Here is a 21,618-nt window from a genome sequence, read left to right on the forward strand (position 1 = left end):
TTCTAAATCGCGTTTACACCAGATGCCCAACATTTATTACTTAACTCAACACTTAACAATTGTTTTCAACGGAGTTTCAAAGGCATAAGGGTCTTATCTAGCGAAACGAGAAAAATAAAAAATATGCTCTTTTAAACCACAACTTTTCGTCTAGGTCCGGTCCAGCGTGACCTAACGTAAATGCGTAGTGACGTAGGGAGGTCACGTGTTACATTTATAAAACACACATTCGTGGACCATTGTAAACAATAAACTGACACAAAGACATTAATTAGTATCAGTTGACATACAACAATGTAGGAACGGTCCTCTTTCAACACACTTGTAAACACTGGGGCGGAGTTTCGCGTTCGTCCTCTGTGACCTCTTGACGTCATGACGTATTGCGTGGGGTCACGCTGGCGCATCACGACCGGATCTAGACGAAAAGTTGTGGTTTAAAAGTACAATTTTTTTTTTCTTGTCAAAAATGACAATCGTTTCGCTAGATAAGACCCTTATGCCTCGTTTGGGATCGTTTAGAGTCCTTTGAAACTCCGTTGAAAAAAACTGTTAAGTGTTGAGTTAAGTATTAAATGTTGGGCTCTATTAAAGTCCATTAAAATGAGAAAAATCCTGCAATGTTTTCCTCAAAAAACATAATTTCTTCTCGACTGAACAAAGAAAGACATCAACATTTTGGATGATATGGTGGTGAGTAAATTATCTGGATTTTTTTTTTAAGAAAATGGAATATTCCTTTAAGTCAATGCAAAGACGCAAATCGGTAAGCATGAATGTTGCGGCACAGATGTAGAATGCAGAATTGAGCGTTGACGCATGATCCGCGCAAGTTTAAAATTTTGAACTTTGGCGGATTTTCGCGCTGCATTAACCAATCAGGAGCTTGCTTGTGACGTGAGGAGGTCAAACAATCTGGTAAGTTTACTTAAATTGAGCTATATAAGCCCCTCCCATGACGCGAATTTACACGTGCATGTCTCAAATGACTAGAATTTCATGTGCAACTTTCACGCGTGAATGACGCGAGTACACTCAAAATTTTCAAGCGTCTAACTATAGCGCATTTTTGCCACCTCTTCCGCGTCTGGTGTGAACGCACAGTAAGGGGGTGTGCACACCAAGACATTTACGCCGGCAGCCCGTGTATGTTTTCAATTGTTTCAAACAACAACCGGTGGCGGGTTTTGTCCGTGCTGAGCGCCGGCAATCGGTGGTTTTTCCATGCTGAGCGTCGAGAGTTGAATTTTTTTACTTTGGGTGAAAAGCTCAGCTCGTCAATGTCACTTCATACTCAGCCGTTCAATCACAGTGGAGAAGGGGCAGGACAAATATCACATTCACCAACCGGGGCACCATTTAACGACTGATAAAAAACAGAAGTATCATAGCGACCAAGTTCGCAAGCGCCTACAGTCGGCGTCACCCTGGCGTTTTCAGTAACGTTTTCAGTCACCCTGGCCTTTTCAGCGCAAGTTTAACCATTTTTTTAGGGATGCACCGATACAGATACTGGTATCGGGTATCGGCCTCGATACCACATTTTCTAAAGTACTCATACTCGTTAAAACTCCCCCGATACCTGGAATCGATACCACGGTTTGAGAAATGTCTATGTTTGAGCGGCGTGTAAGGGGTTAATGCCTTGTGTTGTCCAAAGAGGCAGAGTTTACAACAAACTGGAAAACTAGTCCTTTGTTTTTTTGTTAAATTATATGACTAAAGCTGTTACCTGTAAATTTAAATCATGTTTTTTTTATTAAGTACTCGGTATCGGCAAGTACTGAAATGCAAGTACTTGTACTCGTATTCCAAAAAAGTGGTATCGGTGCATCCCTAATTTTTTTAACATTGCTGTAGTCAAATGTATTTCTATAGCATTTTATACAACTTTGCATTGTTAAATTTTAACACATTTTAACATTGAGAAAGACAGCATATAACAGGCCTACGATAAATAAGAATCAAATAAAGAAGGGGGAAGTATGGAAGATGTACACTCAAAGAAGTAAGCATAACAATAATTGTGCACAGGTTTGTGATTGGACTGTTAAATTCATAGTAGTGATACTAATAAAGTATGCAAGTGATAATATGGTTCAGTGTTACTAACAGCATTCAAGCCATCAGTTTAGGCGACACTATTTGTTTACACAACAATACAATTTGTAGGATTACAAAATGACACTAGGCACCCATTATTTCATTTAAGGGGTACAGAGTATAGCCATAATCCTTTACTCTATGCCACCTTATGACACAGCAGCGACACAATCAGTCGCACTGCAACGCCTCAAGGGGCAGGATTAAGCAGATATGAAGCGCAAGCATTTGATGAACGTATTAGGGATGGGCACGAGTACTCGATTGCTCGAGTACTCGAACGTGGCATCGATGATCGATCACGAAAACGATGATCATGTGGGTTTATTAATTTATTTATTGTGGATATGGCGGCATTTGGATGTCTGGTTAGCATTACGAGCGCATATGGTAGTAAAGACTGGGTCTGGAGATGCGTGTTTGACGTCGTGTCAAGCTACGCAGACCGACGTATGACATCAGTAACATTACCATGCGTGATTCAAAAACAAACAGATAATTCCGCGCGACCGCACCGCAGAAACCCGCCGATCCGCGCAGCCCGCGAGCCCGCGAAGCCGGTCACACCTCACATCACTGAGGCACTATGGTTTAAAAGGATGTCGTGATTTTCGGAAATACAGTCAGTCAGGTGCAAAATGTACAGCGCCGTCAAAAGTTCAATGGATTATCATCTCATATTTAAACATCAAATGTCAAGAGATACCAGAGAGCCATACTAGCATTACCATTACATCTTGACTGAGGTAAGAGGACGACACGACACAGCTAAACGCTAAAATGATAGCAAAACACTTAAAGCTGCATAATGTTATGAAGCTTGAGCTTTGACTGGACGTGTTTAAAAGTGCGCCGTTTATGATGCACATCCACAAAGGGAGTTAAACTTTCCTTTCTTTTTTTTTTAGATAACTTGGTTGAAACCTTAGTTGAAGTCTTGCATTTTATGCAGATAGATGCACGTTGTACATTTATGTTGTATAAAGGCTTAATATTATGCAGAGTGCGTCAAATAGAAAGGGCTTCGGTTTGTGTTTATTAACCCTTTAGTTTCACTTCATCACGCAGCTTTTCTGTTAGAGGTTTCTGTTAAAAACATTTGATTAATTAGGAATCTAGTATGTGTTCATTGTTCTGTCAAAGTTTCTTCAAAATTAAGTTTTATTTGAGTGTTTTAATGAAAATATTTTCATTTTCACCATGACGTGTACGCCCCGCCCCTTTGATTGCCCCGCCCCCAGTTAATCGAGTACTCGTTCTTCAGACCTATGGATTAATCGAAATGAAAAAATGACATAAATGCACATCCCTAGAACGTATAATACGCGCTGAGAGCATTTGGTTAACGTCATTATTTTCGACAAAGGTGGCGTTTAGCGGCGTTTGCATCCGAGCACTTCATATGGAAAGGTAATCATTTTAAGTTCAAACATGCATTAGTACCATCAACCACTAAATAACCCAAACATTAAGCATATTTCACTTTAAAAATAAGCCACAACTCAAGATCCCACCCTCATGTGCCAACCTGCTGGATTGTGGAGATCAGGACAGGGCTTGTGTACTATTCAAAAACAAAAACCACCAGACGTGTCAATATGCAAAGAGTCCAATCATATTTACATAGGCTTACAAAAGTAATGCAGCATCAATTCAATGGTTTTACAAGTTATAGGTGACTAGCAGAGCAGAATGTATTTCTCGAAAAACGCTACAGCTAGCTGTCTGAACAATGAAGTCTCTGTTTCACCCGACACATTGTAGTGTTATTGTATTGTAGCACACTTAAAATCAGGCAAAACAATACATGTTAAATGCTACAAAATAGAACCACAAGACCACTCGATACAAGTTTAGCACAGACATGACGCTTCAGCACACACCCGTCCGTGTGTTTCTGTGCTACGAGACTCATTGTACTGCTGTATTTAACCAGCATAAAAACATTCCAGAAGTCTCTGCTGTGATCCACTGACCTCAAAATCTCACTTCCTTTGACAAACAACAAACAGCTATCTAGGAAAACACACACTGTAGCGCTCGCCTCACATTTATAGGACGTCGACCGTCTCCGGTGAGAGTCTGGTGTCTTTCAGAAGAATCTGAACACATGTTTGTCTCCTGTACAGCGACACCACACAGACGAACAGAGTTCCTGTCTGTAAGCCCTGGGATTACAGGCGTGTTGTTAGTGTGAGACGGGTTAGAGAACCCAACACGCACACAAAAGTACGCACACACAGACACACAACAGTGGAAACTCCTTCAAAACAGCACAGCAGGGAGAGCCAAAATCACAACTGCTCGAAAAGGAAAAAGGTTTTGGGAGGCGTTCAGTCCTGCAGAGATGAAAAGGAAGTGTTGTGTTGTGATGATGGATCATCTTGTTCTAAAAAAAAGTTCAGCATTTCCTATCTGTCACTACACCTCCTTATTGTGTTGACAAAAGTGCGAGACTGGGGCTAAAAATATGCTGTAAAACATCTCTGTCAAGTCACTCTGAATGACATTTCCCCAAAAAAGGGTACTGTGTCTGAGTTTTGTGATGTTGATAGATTGGAATATAATAATTTCTCTATACTGCATCAAAAATATAAAGTAACAACAGATGTCAGAGCTTTACACTATAAAAAATGATTTTCAAGAAAAAAAATGTTCTTAGTATTTTTGTCTTGTTTTCAGTAAAAATATCTAAAAATTCTTAAATAAAGATGCTTTTTTTGATGAGCAAAACGACCCACGAAAATAAGTCTAGTTTTTAGACCAAAAAGATCACATTTAAGTGATTTTGTGCATAAAACAAACAAAAAAAATCTGCCAATGTTTCCTAGAATTTAGTTTAAGAAAATATTTTTTTTGCTTACCCATTGGCCAATTTTCTGGTTGTTTTATGCACAAAATCACTTAAATTTGATACTTTTGGTCTAAAGACTTATTTTCTTGGGTCGTTTTGCTCATTAACAAAAAGCATCTTAATTTAAGAATTTTTAGATATTTTTAATGAAAACAAGACAAAAATACTAAGAACACTGCAAAAAATGACTTTCTTTTTTAGTATTTTTGTCTTGTTTTCAGTAGAAATATCTAAAAATTCTTAAATCAGGATGTATTTTCTTGAATAGCAAAATAACTTGATTAGCAAAATGTGTCTAGTTTTAAACAAAAAACATAAAATTTAAGTGAATTTGCTTTTAAAACAAGCAAAAATATCTGCCAATGAGGTGAGGAAATTATTTTTTAATTACAGTTAGGGTTCAAGATTTTTTTTCTCACCCCATTGGCAGATATTTTTGCTTGTTTTAAGCACAAATTCACTTAAATTGTATATTGTCTAAAAACTAGACTTATTTTCTTAGGTCATTTTGCTTATATAGAAAAAACATCTTGATTTAAGAATTTTTAGATATTTCTACTGATAACAAGACAAAAATACTAAGTAAGAAAGTAATTTTTGCAGTGTAATTGTAGAAATCGATCGCTTTTTAGCACCCACACTGCAAAAAAGGACTTTCTTGCTTAGTATTTTTGTCTTGTTTTCAGCAAAAATATCAAAAAAATCTTAAATCTAGATGAATTTTCTTGATAAGCAAAATGACCTACTAAAATAAGTATACTTTAAAGAAAAAAAAAATTAAAATTTAAGTGAATTTGTGCTTAAAACAAGCAAAAAAAATCTGTGAATGGTGTAAGCAAAAAATCTTGAACATTTTTCTTAAACACTAAATTCAAGAAAAATGCAAGATTGTTTTACTGAAAATAAGACAAAAATACTAAGAATTTTTTTTCTTGAAAATAATTTTTTGCAGTGTTAGAGAAAAAAAAATCTAAAAATAAGTTTTCTTTTTTCTTAAACACTCACCCCATTGGCAGATTATTTTTCTTGTTTTAAGCACAAATTCACATAAATTGTATATTTTTTGTCTAAAAAATAGACTTATTTTCTTAGGTCATTTTGCTCATCAAGAAAATGCATCTTGATTTAAGAATTTTTAGATATTTCTACTGAAAACAAAACAAAAATACTAAGTAAGATAGTCATTGTTTTTGCAGTGTAAGGGTTTAAGAAAATAGTAAACTTACTTCAACTTTTTTTACCCCATTGGCAGATTTTTTGTTTTAGGCACAAATTCACTTAAATTTGTCTAAAAACTACACTTTTTTCTTAAGTAATTTTGCTCACCAAGAAAATGATGTATCTTGATATTTGTACTAACAACAAGACAAAAATGCTAAGTAAGAAAGTCATTTTGCAGTGCAAAGGAACATGATAGGAGGTAGACCACACAATGAGAGAGAGAGAGAGAGAGATTGAAAAACACAAAACATCTTACATATTGTGGCTTTAAAGCAAACGGCTGACGTGTTTCAATGGTGTGTAGGCACTAAAAAGCCGGAGATCAACAGCTGTTGTCCATGATCCACCAGCACAAGTGGAGTTCCTGTCAGACTGCCTCACGTACAACATGATAACACAACTGTCCACCCGCCACACAACACAACTGCTGTCTGCGTGCAGAAAACGTCCTTCACATCTGTTATTAATGGAGTTCAGGAATGTTTCACTCAGCACAGAAAGGTGGATCATTATCAGAACAAAGACACAAAGAAAGATAAAGTTAAATAACACCACCGGTGACGATAAACATCAAGATCGTAACACATCTGCAGAAAAGGGCAAAATCCTCCTGGTTTAGGAAACTTGACGTGAGTGCCGAAAAGGAAGAAAATGTCAAGCCAAATTCCAAAAATGTTTGCCAGACAGGTTTTAGTCAGTTGTTCGACCAGAGCAAACACACGTGTTATATTTAACCAGTGAACATCTCTAGTCAGGGCTTCAGAGTCAGACTAACTTTTTTCACTAGAAGCACAGTGGCCCCCAACTGAAAATTTTAGGGCCGCAACCAGAAAATTTAGGGGCACACACTGTAAATCAACATGCTAACCAAATATTCACATTTCTACTAATTTCCACTGTATTACTAATAAATACTTTGATGATAGATGCAGAAAGTACAATGTGCTGTTTCAAATGCAGTGTCACATCACAAAAAAAGGGCAAATTTACTGGTCGCACATGTGTGACTGGATGTAAAATTCAGTGGCACACTCTCAAATTTTGGTGGCAAAATGCCACGATTTGGTGGCAGTCTGGAGCCCTGCTAGGCAATGTTACATGATTTACTCCTTTACATAAAACACATCTGTGAACTCAAATCAACTGAGATTTATATTGATACATCAAATCTGCACATTTTCATCATTACGTTGCTTGTCAAACCGTATACTCTGAAAAGTTTATGTATTTATTGAAAACTGACCTAACAAATTACTGCACTATGAAAATGTACTAACATTTTTTTTAAGGTATGTGGTCGCAATCAATTAAATAACTAAAGTTACTCTGAAAAAAATTATTCATTCAATTTACTCAAAATGTTTAAGGGTCAGAATCAATATATTTAAGCTACATTTTAACAAAAGTTTTTTGTTTAGTTTTTCTAATGTTTTTTTGTTTAAATGTAGCTTAAAGGCGCTCTAAGCGAATAATGTGCGACGTCACTTCCTGTTGATGTTTGAACTGTTTTCAAACAGACAGAGCGTAGCTAACTCCTCCCCCTCCCCCTCCCTTCCGTGCTTTCATGAACGCGCCCAACCCCCACCCCCAAATCCTTCTTGTCGTTTATTGGCTGGAATACTTTGTTTCGTTTTGTGCTGCTAGGTTTGGCCATTTGTTGATATTCCCGTTTGTGAAGCCTGGGCTGTCTACAGAGATCGCGTTTTTTTTACAGTTTGATCAGCGGACAGGCAGCAAGCAGATAGTGAGGAGATGTTTCCGGTATGTAACAAAAAATGTTTTATGGTCTAAAACGCTTCAATTCGCTTAGAGCACCTTTAAATATATTGATTCTGACCACTTACCTTAAAAAATTTGAATAAATTGAATGAATAATTTTTTTCAGAGTAACTTTAGTAACTTTAGTTATAAAATTCATAACACAACACAGCTTAGGCCACATTAAAAGGTTTTCTTTTTTTGCTTTATATTTTCAGTAAAATATATAAAATACATTTAGTTTTCAACAAAGAGTATCCTGAATTTTTAAGTATCCGTTTCAGCCCAGAATTTTCATTTCGGTGCATCACTTACAAAAAATTATACAATTCGACGGAAGAGCGTTAATAAAAAGCAGCACAAATACAGTCCTGTAATGCAGGGGTTCCCAAACGTTTATTTTACGACCCACTTAAATAGGTAAAACCTATCACGAGACCCACCAACAAATTTCTAAATGTAAATTAAGGATACCCAATTTTTTCTTCTATATGATCGAGTAGTTTTTTATGGAATGTAAGTTCTACTCTTTAACTCGTCAATTAAGAGAAAACGCTTCCCTGAAAATGACGAGAATTTCCGGCAATCCATAATACCACTATTATCCACCAGGTGGTGCTCTTCCACAACTTCTGATCGCAATTAAAAGTCTTTCAAAAACAATTATCTTAGCTTTTTGCTAAAAAAATTTGGTGTTTTTGAAAAAACCTATTCATATTTGAGAGGTGATAAGAGAACTAACCAGGGTAGGATGAAAGTTTTTTTTGTTTGAAAGCAGAGGATCTGTTCTTTCACTACATATATTGTATGTTTATATATTTAAAGAAGAACATTTCTGGAAGGCATTAAACTTTTGTAAAAATCATAAAAAATGAATGGCAAATTTTTTAAAAACGTTGGCAGGGAAAGAGTTAAATGTAATGTAAAAAACCCTTATTCTATATTATATTAAAATCATTGTCAATGCCTGTCATTAGTTGGACTAAACTATTTTTGTGTCTTTCACCGTTACACTTTACGTGACTCATCTCACTGTGCGACCCAAACTGCAAACATTACTTTCTAACTTAGTATTTTTGTCTTGTTTTCAGTATAATATCTAAAAATTCTTAAATTAAGATGTAATTTCTTAATGAGCAAAATGACCTGGGAAAAGACGTCTAGTTTTAAACAAAAAATATAAAATTTAGGCAAAAAAATCTGCCAATGGAAAAAAGTGTTTTTAAATTAAGTGTTTATTAATAAAGTAAACCTACACTGCAAAAAATGATTTTCAAGAAAAAAAATTCTTTGTATTTATGTCTTGTTTTCAGTAAAAATATTTTTAAATTCTTAAAATAAAGGCTTTTTCTTGAAGAGCAAAACGAAAATAAGTCTAGTTTTTAGACCAAAAATATCAAATTTATAGGGCTGTCATAATAAATCGCGTGTCCCATTAAAAAGACCTGCCTAAAATCGATTCTGAGTCGCAAGGCTGCGATTTTGTGCATCATGCTCAGCTTGTGCGTGTTCTATGGTATTTTGGTCAGTAAGAAGTCCTTATCAATCTAAAATCATTATAAGTCAAAGTCGTTTATAACGTGCATTTAAAAAAGCAACACAAAATCATTTAAAATATTCTTTATTATTATGAAAATACCTGAAACAATTTGAAAAACAGCGATATATTCTTCTAGACATTTCCTGGAATAGTGTTTGTAATGCTATTACTTCTGTGGCACAATTGGAGTTTCTGCACGAGAGCGCCCTCTGGCTTTCGGTTGTGCCCGGATTTCACCGTAATTCATTCAAATTCATTTATTGAGTAAACGCGCATTTGCACGATTAATCGTTACAGCCCTACAAATTTAAGTGATTTTGTTCATAACACAAGCAAAAAAATCTGCCAATGGGTGAGCACATTTTTCATGAATTTTTCTTGAATTTAGTGTTTAAGAAAAATGTTCAAGATTTTTTGCTTATCCCATTCGCAGATTTTTTGCTTGTTTTATGCACAAAATCACTGTAAGTTTATATTTTTGGTCTAAACACTAGACTTATTTAATCAAGAAAAAGCATCTTAATTTTAGAATTTTTAGTTATTTTTTACTGAAAACAAGAAAAAAAATACTAAGAATTTTCTTTCTTGAAAATCATTTTTTGCAATGTATTTTAAAAAAAAATCTTATTCCATTGGCAGATTTTTTCTTGTTTTTAAGCAGAAATTCGCCTAAATTTTATATTTTTTGTCTAAAAACTAGACTTATTTTCTTGGGTCCTAGGCTTAATTTAAGAATTTTTTGATATTTTTACCAAAAACAAGAAAAAATATCAAGTAAGAAAGTCATTTTTTTGCAGTGCACAATGGGTACCCCTGCTGTAGGGTGCCACTGTTGTTTTGGTTGTACTCATGAATGCCAATAGGCTGAATTACTCACATGCGCAAGACGTCACCATTATCACAGATTTGTGTTTACATAGTTTACACTGAGACGACAAGGCATTGTTTTAAAAAGGCTTATTGCATTAACCCTCCTATGCAGTACCTGACAGTAGATACTTGAGATGATTGTACCTATATTTAAAATAAACATTCACAGATCAATCAAATATTTCCTTATACACTGACTGTAATCATATTTATCTTTCCTTAAAGCAGTAAGCATGCGTGAGGAACTGTGGGAATATTTTGGGGATTCCCATTCAGAGCAGACGGACAACAGGCGAACACAACGCAAGTGTTGACTCTTACATCAGCATGTGCTCTGCGCAGCTGTCATAAACACTGATCTCAGCACATTCTGCTCATCATCATCAATAATCATTACTCCATTAAACAAATAAAAAACAAAATTTCAAAGCAAATACACTACACTGAAAAAAACAGACTAACCTTTGTAGATCCTGACACAGTTTCCCTAATAAACGCTACAGTCGGAGTCCCACAGTATCTCTTCAAAATGCTTGTTTTTACAGCGGCTCGCTTGCGTGGGGCCGGTAACTGTGTATGACCCCCTGAATTCAGACTCCATTTCAGCTACACACCAAAAGAGAACAGAGCTCGAGTTTCACAGGCACGTGGTGCATTGTGGGAATTATGGCAATGGCTGCTGCTTGGCTCGTAGGCAAACATGACGTGTATGAAGGCTCTGCTGGGTGTCTGTGTATGAATCTGTGAGTTTGTGAAGTGTCTCATGGAAAAAGCATTTTGTTGGTTTCTGTGGCTGCGTTCGTTTCTAAACGCAGCGTTCAGGAAAAATGATTCAAAACTTTGAAGACGACTACTATGTCTAAAAGTATGTTTTATTAAAAACAACCAAAATATTTTAGTGCGGTCACTCGCGGTTACCTAGTTTTTCCTAAAACAAAACATTTTACATTCCATATTACCCCACAGAAGCAGATCAGTTGCCATTAAACAACCCTGGCAAATAGTTCTAGTCATATTTAATATGCTTAAGCGTTGAAAGATACAGAACATATTCATATCTTAGAATTCAAAAAAATACTCATAGATTTACCATAGGACCATCTCAATACCATGGTACTATTGCCTGTTTTAATAATTAATGCTATATATCGCCTTTCAATTGTAGCAGTACTTAGAAATATTAATAAAAAAGAAGAAAGCCTTTGGGGATTTTCCTCAAGAAATATGACACAAGGTAAAGTAGTGAAACAAACGAGTTTGGACTAGTTACCTCAGAAACCAAACAATAACATCCATCACAGTTTCAAACATAACCAAACATTTGTCGAACAAACATGGAAACTATAGGGGTTCTCCCAATTTCCAGTCTAGGACAAAGTGTAAAGTTCTCATGACCTCTCAAAGCCCATCCACCTTAAAATGTCATAGACATAAACACACCAATTATATCTTTAATAACAACGGCGTCATATTTAATTAACAATTTTATTATTTCTAGTTAGGGGTGCAAAACGATTAATCATGACTAATCGTTTTCAGAATATTTATTTTGTAAATATTTGTATATACATTTTTATATTTATATATAATTTATAAAATATTATAATTATAAATACTTTTCTTATTTTCTTAAAATTATACATGCATGATGTGTGTGTATTTATATATACATAATTATTATACACGGTACACACACACATATGATGTAATCAAAAACTTTTATTTTGCAAACGATTAGTCGCGATTAATCGTTTTGCAGCCCTATTTCTAGTGCTACTACTGCCTCTGTAACAAAAACTGTATTTGCCACACATAACCACGAGCACAAATCTCTGATGAAAACAAACATGTGAAATAAAACGTTTAAGGAAATATTTTCTCTTGTTGCCTTTGGGTAACACTGAAAACACAAAGATTAAACGGACAAAAGGCTCTTGCATTTAGGCTGAATGACCTCATCGCTTTGCTACACATCCTGGTGGCTCCAATCCTACTGTGGATAAACTCGTAACAGTGAGAGAAGTCATTTGTTTTGAGTTTAAAATGTGCTCTTTGTTCTGGTTTTAGCTGATGATAAAGCCTGCAGCACGCAGCCAGGAAAGCCCTGCTGGAAGAGAAGTCTTGTGACGGAGGGTGAAACTGAACCTCTGTGAAACCAAAAGTCTTTCCTGAAACACCTGTTTGTGTAATGACATCATCACCGGAGGGCAGACGGGCGAACTGTTCACCTGCTTTCTAGAAATTATTCGATACATCTGACAATTTCAGGGCCTGACTTAACATTTACTTTTTGTTGGGTTTATTAAACTGCAGGACAGTACAAAAATAAATAAATCTCAAAGCAACATTGTTTTATAGCATTGAGTCAAAATTATTCAAAATGATTTCCAGTGGTAATGGATGGTGTACAGCTGATTTAAGTTTAACTTCAATGTAACCATGTTTACTTTTCTAATGCACATTTATGATGAACAAAATTTTATTCAAATTTTTTTTTAATAACTTGTTTGAAAATGTCAAACATCAGCAATCCATCTACCTGTCAATACCTCTCCCATATATGTTGCATGATCCAATCAGATGAAAAGAATATGATATAGTAATAAAAGATATATTAACTCTTTCACCGCCAGCATTTTTCATGATTTTCACAAAAGTTTAATGCCTTCCAGAAAATGCTTCTTTTTAAATATATAAACATACAATATATGAAATAAAAGAACAGACCCTCTGCTTTCAAACAAAAAAATCTGTTTCATCCTACCTTCATGTGTTTTTTGCTGGTGCTCCTAACTCTTAAAGTTGGGGGCACCGGTGCTACCAAATAAAAAAGTTCCTTTTGAGCCCTGCAATAAGCATAAATATGTTGTTTAATGTTTCTCTAAAGTTTCAAATGAATACGAGGAGTTACAAGATAGAGTGAGAGACTGACAGAAACGCGAATGTGTTCAATGTCAATGTGATCTGTTTCTCTAAAGTTTAAGCATTAAACGTGTTGTTTTATTACATATCATTTCAATGTGCTTGTGTGATTTGGTCAAAAAGTAAACTTCTGAGTGTTTGTGTTGTGGAAGTGTATTTTATTGTAACATGCTGAAAATCATTGCGCCTGTTTAAAACACTGGCAGCATGAGACCTAAAAGTCTTTATTTTTATCCCACAATGTTCCCCATCTGCTGATGTATTTAGTATGCATAAAAGAGATGATTGACTTTTTAAACTTGTACAAATATATAATGCTGAACATCGTTTACTAGCTTCTTTCGTGAGAGAATCTTCCTCTTGATGCTCTGTGTTGTCTAAAGCGAGAGCGCTTGAGACTCCGCCCACCTGAGCAGCTCATTTGCAATTTAAAGGGATACACACAAAAACGGTGCATTTTTGCTCAGACCCATAAAGTGCCTTTTTAACATGCCACAATAAATTACCTATATGGTATTTTGAGCTAAAACTTCACATTTGTACTCTGGGGACACCAAAGGTTTATTTGACCCTTAAAGTTTTTTACACCAGCCAGTCAAATATGTTACTGCATTTTTGGCACACACGTAGGGGTGGGCGGAATGACCAAAAATCTATTTCACGGAATGAGTCATTTTATTTCACGGAACGGAATATTTCACAGTACATGTTTTTCAGTTTACATTGTTTTTTGATGATAAAAAAGTACAGAAATACACCACTCACTAGGGCTGGGCGGTATGACGGTACATTCCGTTACCGCGGAATAAAATGTCAGACGTAACAGATTTTTCTATTCCGTCTATTCCGCGGAATGCAAATAAGTGGGCGTGGCTAACTCTGCCCTCCAGCATGTTAGACTGAGTGTGACGGAGAAACATGTAAAATAGTTCACTTATAAAAAATGAACGAGTTATTTGTGTATTTTTTATAATAAGTGCCAGTGAATCCACCGCAGGTCACGCAGCGAGACTCTTGTCTTGCTCGCTCTCCCGCTCTCTCTCCCGCTCTCTCTCTCTCTCTCTCTCTCTCTCTCTCTCTCTCTCTCTCTCATCATGCAGCAGCCGGCCGGTCTCTCGTGCAGAGGTCTCTCTCTGGGCAAGCGCAAAGACCTGCGACGCCAAATAAAGAGTTCTTCTCGCACATAATGCTAATTGTTGTAAAGTTTTCTGAACTTAAAGCAAGCTAAGATAAAACTCGTTTTTATATCAGTGACACGTGCGCTGCTGGAGCGACGTAGTTTGACGCGCCATTTGCTTAAACAAACATATTTGATCGGAAAGACGAGAAAGAGATGCAAATGTAAAGGTCTAATAGAAAGGAAAGGGCCTTAAAACAAACTTTATGATCATCACATCATAGCACCTGTCACATTTATAATATCTAGAGCTTCGTCTCTCATATAGGCTATAGGCTACTGTAGGTGTTTATCATATCTGTAGGTTTTTGCATATACTAATACCTGTTCATTTGACATATTGCATATGTTTAATGTAATGTATGCATAAACACAAAATACAATGAAGCCATACTATAGCTTCAATAGTCTATAAAATTAATAACTCAATTAAAAACAAGATTCTGTCTAATCAAGACTTAGCTGTTTTTATCTTCTGGGCATTTTCACTGTAACATTATTAACTTTAAATTGCTCATATTTTAAAACTGTGGTGAGCATTTAGTTAAAAGCTATAGTTAGTGGTGTATTTCTCTACATTTTTATCATCAAAAAACAATAGAAACTGAAAAACATTTATACCGTCAAATATTCCGTTCCGTGAAATAAAATGACTTATTCCGTGAAATAGATTTTTGGTCATTCCGCCCACCCCTACCACTCACTATAGCAGTTTACAAATGCAACCTCCAAAGGATGCAGCCTTTTGTTGGAGAAACAGCCAACATCTCACCTCCATGAGAATTCTCGTGACATAATTAATTTTGCAATACATATTTAATCTCGCGAGATCTTTTTGCATGAGATCGTCACACCCCTATAAAATACCTAACGCAAATATCGACACACACAGTCTCACACACACACAGCAACACAAATATCGACACTCTCTCACACAGACACACACTCACCCTTCCCCCATGAAAAGATTCCATTGTGACATTCTAAACTGCAATAGCAGTCGGCAACAGAATGCAGCATATTCAGAACAACACTGGAATGCTTTGTAAGGGGGGATATCTAACCAGACACTACACAACACACAACACCCACAGACCTCAGGCTCACGCTATATGCAAACTTAAAGTCAAGCAACCTTGAAACAGCCCTCTCAAGTGAGCAATAGGGCAAAAACAATACAATTCCACATTCTCAGACTGTTACAAGAGTCAAGCACAATTGTGTTGCTCAAAGTCATTGTGAATTAATCTTAGGAGAACTGAAACTTTATTGAAACAGCGTGTTTGGCAACCCATTGCTGACCGGAGCATTTTATCCATAACAACAGTATTAGCCAACACCACCTCCGCTCATACACCAAAGACTCTCGAATACAGAAACACTTTATACATGCTGAACATAAACTACTGCCAGTCAATGCATATACAAACTTCAGGAATTAATATGACAGACAAAATAAACATGAAAATCTAAAACATTTCCTTTCTGGTCCAGCAGAAACGGCTCACATGCACTTCACTCAAGGAGGTATAAATTAAAACATTGCACACATATAAAATATTCCTGCAGTGTTGTTGACAATCTTTGTGAGTGCTCCAGATGTGTAATGTATCATGAGTAACCTCGGTTCTTTACAAAACTGCTGTATCCATTCAGCAGTGAGCGAATCATTTTTTTCATTCCCTAACTGAGAGACCCAAACAGGAAATACATTCCACATGAACTCACAGAAGCCATCGCCAGCGAGTCTCATTCTACAGACGGCCTACAATAACTCTGAGGGCCGGCCGTATGTTCGCAGCTCTTTTCCAAACAAGGTTTAAGCAAATGCCGCTAGAGTTATTGAAGCTCAACAAGGTTAAGAGAATACAGAGCGACTGAGCTGCTCACACACATCTAACATCATCACAAACTTAAGTGAAATTTAGGGAAACCACACACCACTTAAAAAAAATCAGGTTTTAATTTGCAAACTAGGGATGCTCCTACCAGGATTTTTGCAGTCGATACTGAGTAAAAAATCTAAATAAAGTAATACCACAGATGTTGTAAATCGCCTGTGATTCTCCGATTCTCATGCGTCTCCTCAGTAAAGCCGGTTTGGTGATTAGTAGTAAATCGCTATCACCTGCTTTCAGATGGAGCGGCATTTACTACACAGGGCTGAATTTCACCAAGAACACTGCAAAATCGTGTTCATAATTGTGGAAAATCACCTCCGATATTGTATATGATATTGCCCAGCTCTGTGTAGTTAATGCCCCTCCATCTGAAAGCAGGTGATGCTGATTTTACACGAACCGGCTTTACTAAGGAGACACGCATGAGAATCATAGGCGATTTTTTGCCCAGCTCTATTACTTGCAGTAATTAGGTAGCCTATATTATTGTTTTAATGTAAATATATGTAAATAAAACACTTTACAGTCTTCAGTGTATGAATTAAATATAAACACATTCGTATAAAGTACAACAGTTTTTCAGAGAAGAGCAGATAGTGATTTTATTGAGAGATGAATTAGGTTACTGTAGCTTTAAGACGTGAGAGACAAGCGCTGTTATGACTGGAGAACATCCTTGTAGAAATACACATATCTATGTTAAGGCAAAAAAAATTATTTGCACTTTCAGCGACCCGAGTTCGATTCCCGGCTTGTGGTCATTTGCCGATCCCATACCCCTCTCTCCTCCCTATACTTTCCTCTCCTAAAAACTCACTGTTAAATAAATGCAAAAACTGGACAAAAAAATATAACTTTCAAAAAAATAAAAAATGTAACTTTAATTTGTAAGGTCGCACATGAGCAACAGGTTGTAAAAATGCTCGCAATGCGTAAAAATGGTCTCCAATTGCCGCCACATTTAGCCCTAGGATGACAAAAGTAAACAGAAAGATTGGTTCATGATTTAATGCGATGATCGACCGATACCGATCTGCAGCCAATCGATCGGAGCATCCCTATTGCAAACTAATGCATCCATCAGAATGTTGTAGATCTGTGGGTCACAACTGACAGGGTCACGGGCGACAGGTCAAATAAATGGTGCTGGTTCAAAGTAGGGGGTCGACCGATATGCGTTTTTCAATGCTGGTGTTGGTTAAAAATAATAATGTCAAAATAAAAAGTAACAAGGACTCTGGCAAAAACTTTCTTTAAATAGTTTTAAACATGTTTATTTTGGAGAACTGTTAATAATAATAGCAGCACATTTCGAAATTGAAATGCAGCAGATCAGTTTTGAAAATGGCCGATACTAATAACCATAAAAATGCTTAAATGGGCCGTTTTTCATGATCTCAAATTTCAAACTTACATTAGTGTGTAATGTTGCTGTTAGAGCATAAATAATGCCTGAAATTTATAAAGCTCAAAGTTCAATGCCAAGCGATATATTTTCAGAATTAGCTTTTCAAGGACTTCAGAGAACGTTTTGGACTGCAGCCCTCTACTTCTCGGTATATAATGTCAATATTCTAAGTAGGGATGCTAAACAATTAATCGCGATTAATCGTTAGAAGAATAAAAGTTTTTGTTTACATCACATATGTTTGTAAATGTAAATGTACATTTATTTATACAAAGTTATTATACACAGTTCACACACATATACGATGTAAACAAAAACTTTTATTCTGCTAACGATTAATCGCGATTAATCGTTAAGCATCCCTAATTCTAAGTTTTTGACAAACCTGCGATTCGCCTGCGATTCTCATGCATGTTTCATCAGTTAAGCCGGTTCGTGATTAGAAGTAAATCGCCATCAGCTGCTTTTAGATGGAGTGGCATTTCCTATACAGAGCCGTAGTTCACAGAGTAGCTAGGCAAAATCGCATAGATTATCAGAGTCGATTTTGAACCAGATTTTTCCTAGCTTCTCTGTGAACTACGGCTCTGTGTAGTAAATGCCGCTCCATCTGAAAGCAGCTGATGGCTATTTACTTCTAATCACTGAACCGGCTTTACTGATGAAACACGCATGAGAATCGCAGGCGATTTTTTGCACAGCCCTAACCCCCGCCCACAGGAACCTCTCCGGATAACATGCGCTAAGCTGCTGTCGAATCACAACATAATGGATCAGCTACACAATCAGAACTTGTTACGTATTTCTGGAAGGACATCATAAAACAAGGAAGACATCAGCCCATTTTAATGACAATGAAAACAGCGGTATAGAAATTAGTAAATTGTGTATAAATATCACGCACCATAAACACAATCAAAGCTTCAAAAAAAGGAAAAAAATGGCACTTTTAATATCGGTGCCGATAATCAGCCAGGCCAATGATCGGTCGAACCCTAGTTCAAAGCAAATGCTCTGCAGTACATCTCATGAAAACAAAGCTGGACTCAGTAAAAATACACAAAACTGACCTTGCTATTTATAAAGCAGGCATATATGAATGGCTATTCCTGAAATACATACATTTAACATCACACTGCAAAGTGTAATTTAAGACACTTACAGGGTTACACTAATGTGAGGTTAATTATAAATATCCTGACAAGTTCTGAGAGCTGCCATCCCTAGAACCATTAAGAGGAATCTGGACACTACTGACACCCATGTGAGATCAGAACCTAATGAATCTGCACTTCCACACACACAATCTGTTAAAATTCAAATGATTATTTTAACAAACCAACCTGTAATATTCATGCATTCATTCCAATGAAGCACACATTAGCTGAGTTTCCAATGTGCAGAATGAAATATCAAATGTAAAATGCGCCCAATCAAAACACAGCAATTTTGCATAAACTCCCATACATTGCAAAAACATTTTTACACTTGGTGATGTGGTTTTTCAGGCAATTAAAAAAAAACGAAATATATCGCTCTGCAAGGCACTGTAGGAAGTCAAACACACCTGTCGCAACGGTTTTTGTAATGACTTATCGCTAAACAACAAAATACCATTTTACTCACTTTAATATCGGTTATGAAAACGTGGACATTTCGAAATAGTTTTTTGCTCACATTTAGAAAATAATGCGTTAGAAAGTTTTGCGCAAATCTTTACTGGAAACGCAGCTACTCTTCCCCTTCAAATTTTTCCCTCCAAATGACAGCTAGCTATCATGTAAAAGTCTCAACACCCTAATAACACACTTTGTGATGTTTGATTGGGTGATCATGCATTGATCAGATCTGAGCATGCTCCAGTTTAACGCAAATCCAGAGGTCCAAATCAATGAAACAAACCACAGCAGCCCTAAAAACACCCTAATAACACACTTCATTGTGTCTGATTTCATATAGGGTGATCATGCATTGATCAGATCTGCAGCATGCTCCAGTTTTAACCAAATCCATCTATTTAAACCAAAGATCCACCGACCTGTATTCTTTAAAACACACCTCAATGACCTGATGTACAGGAATCAAATCTAAACCCTCATTTAAGAACACTGAAAAGCCCAATTGAAACCCTCTCAACACCATAATAACACACTTCATGATATCTGATTTCTAATGGGGTGATCTCCAGCATGTTCCAGTTAAACTCAAATCCAGCAGGTGAAACCACAGAATCAACCCACCGCAACCCTAAAAACACTCTTCAATGACGTACTGGAAACAAATCAAGACCCTCGGTTAAAACCACTAAACCGCCCCATTGCAGCCCCCTCATTACTCTCGTCTGGGGGCTTGGGCGTGTATGACACCCGTCGGGTGTTAAAGGTCTGCAATGGAGCGGATCCGTGCCTTTTCAGGGCGTTGAAGGGTGTCGGGTATGATTTAGAGACCCCGGGGCAGTTAATTCCCCCTTCATTAGAGTCATTACCATCAGACAGACTGCAGTACAACCTGATGAGGTTTTAACGGCTCAGTGCTGATACAGATTATCCAAAACCCTTAATAATACACACACACGATCTCATATCGTTTAACTATAACTTTGAGAGCTATCCTGGTGTTATCTGGCTTATTAAAACAGCACATTTCTATTTTCAATGCGTATAGAGAGAATCATCAGTGTTTATGGAGCTAATATCAGTTAGCCGTTAGCAACCCGCGCTGACACGGATTGAAAAACAGCGCAAAGACATCAGAACTGAAGCGATCGCGCGCGCGCCAAGGCGGTTGCGAGGATCGGAAACAACTCGTACCTGCAGCGGCTCCGGTGAAGGCGTTTTTCGGTGTAGAAAAACAGCCGATCGGCGATCGGATCACGGCATCACTTACCAGCTGTTTGTCCCCACCCTCCTGTCTGTGGAGAGAGGAAATGACGCAGCGACGCTTCCGAAAGCGCGTCCACAGAGAGCAAACGAGCGCGATCACGACAGGCGAGGCGCGCGACCCAGAGTGTCTCTGCGCGCAATTTTCAAAGATTTTCTTGCAGTTTGCGTATTTGAGAAACACAAATGAAGTAAATAAATGAGAAAATGTGTAAATAAATAAATAAATAAATAAATAAATATAAATTCACTTAAGTTACACAATGGTTACCATGGTTTCCGTATTTAAATAGTGCATGATTTGTCCATATATTTTCTTATTTGTGTAAATAATTATTTAATTGTATTTATTTTTATGATCAGTGATATAATTTGTATAAAATTAAATACTGGTTAATGAATAAATAAATACATATAAACAGAAGAATTATCTACGCTTAAAAAACCCTCAAATACAAACTGCATTTTAGTTTCACTTCTTTAAAAAAACACATGACAGTGACTAGAACCTGAAATAAACTCATTGATGGATATTATTAATTAAAAAAATATATATTTTTAAGACTATTTGAGAATATATATATTTTTTTTATTTTGTAGACATTGCAGACTTTAATGTCACATTTTATTATTGCAAAAGATATTAGCCGTTTCTCAAAACCAAGTACGCCGAACTCGGACTTGTGTCCTTCGTAGTTCGAACTTGCAAGTTCAGACTCGGAAGAACGAACTCCTGACGCGAAATGCATTCTGGGAAACTTCGCTGTCATAAGTCCACACAAGTCTCCTCTGATGCATCCTCGATAAAATGGGCGGATCAAGAACACATCCGGGGATTTTATGTGAACTTGGGCTTGATGCGAACTTTGAATTGGAACAGTACTTGGGCCGCGACTGATGACGTTTCACAAGTCCACAAGAACACAAGTACAGACAAGAACGCATATTGAGAAACGGCTATTGTTTCTAGTTTCAGTGATGAATG

At 36.6% G+C, this 21,618-nt stretch overlaps 1 protein-coding gene and 1 non-coding gene across 2 annotated transcripts in view; both read right to left on the reverse strand.

Moving 5' to 3' along the window:
• Positions 1 to 20,676, reverse strand: part of garre1 (granule associated Rac and RHOG effector 1) — a 44,705-nt gene extending 24,029 nt beyond the window's left edge. The window contains exon 1 of the mRNA XM_065283678.2: positions 20,565 to 20,676. The gene's annotated coding sequence lies outside the window, so the exon portion shown is untranslated. The remainder of the gene's footprint in view (positions 1 to 20,564) is intronic.
• LOC135774048 (small nucleolar RNA SNORA17) lies at positions 2,166 to 2,305 on the reverse strand. Its single transcript, XR_010543619.1, has one exon. It is a non-coding gene; the product is annotated as a small nucleolar RNA SNORA17 (small nucleolar RNA).
• Positions 20,677 to 21,618: the final 942 nt, after the last annotated feature.

Source organism: Paramisgurnus dabryanus, chromosome 9 (genome assembly GCF_030506205.2).
Source record: "Paramisgurnus dabryanus chromosome 9, PD_genome_1.1, whole genome shotgun sequence".
NCBI lineage: Eukaryota > Metazoa > Chordata > Actinopteri > Cypriniformes > Cobitidae > Paramisgurnus > Paramisgurnus dabryanus.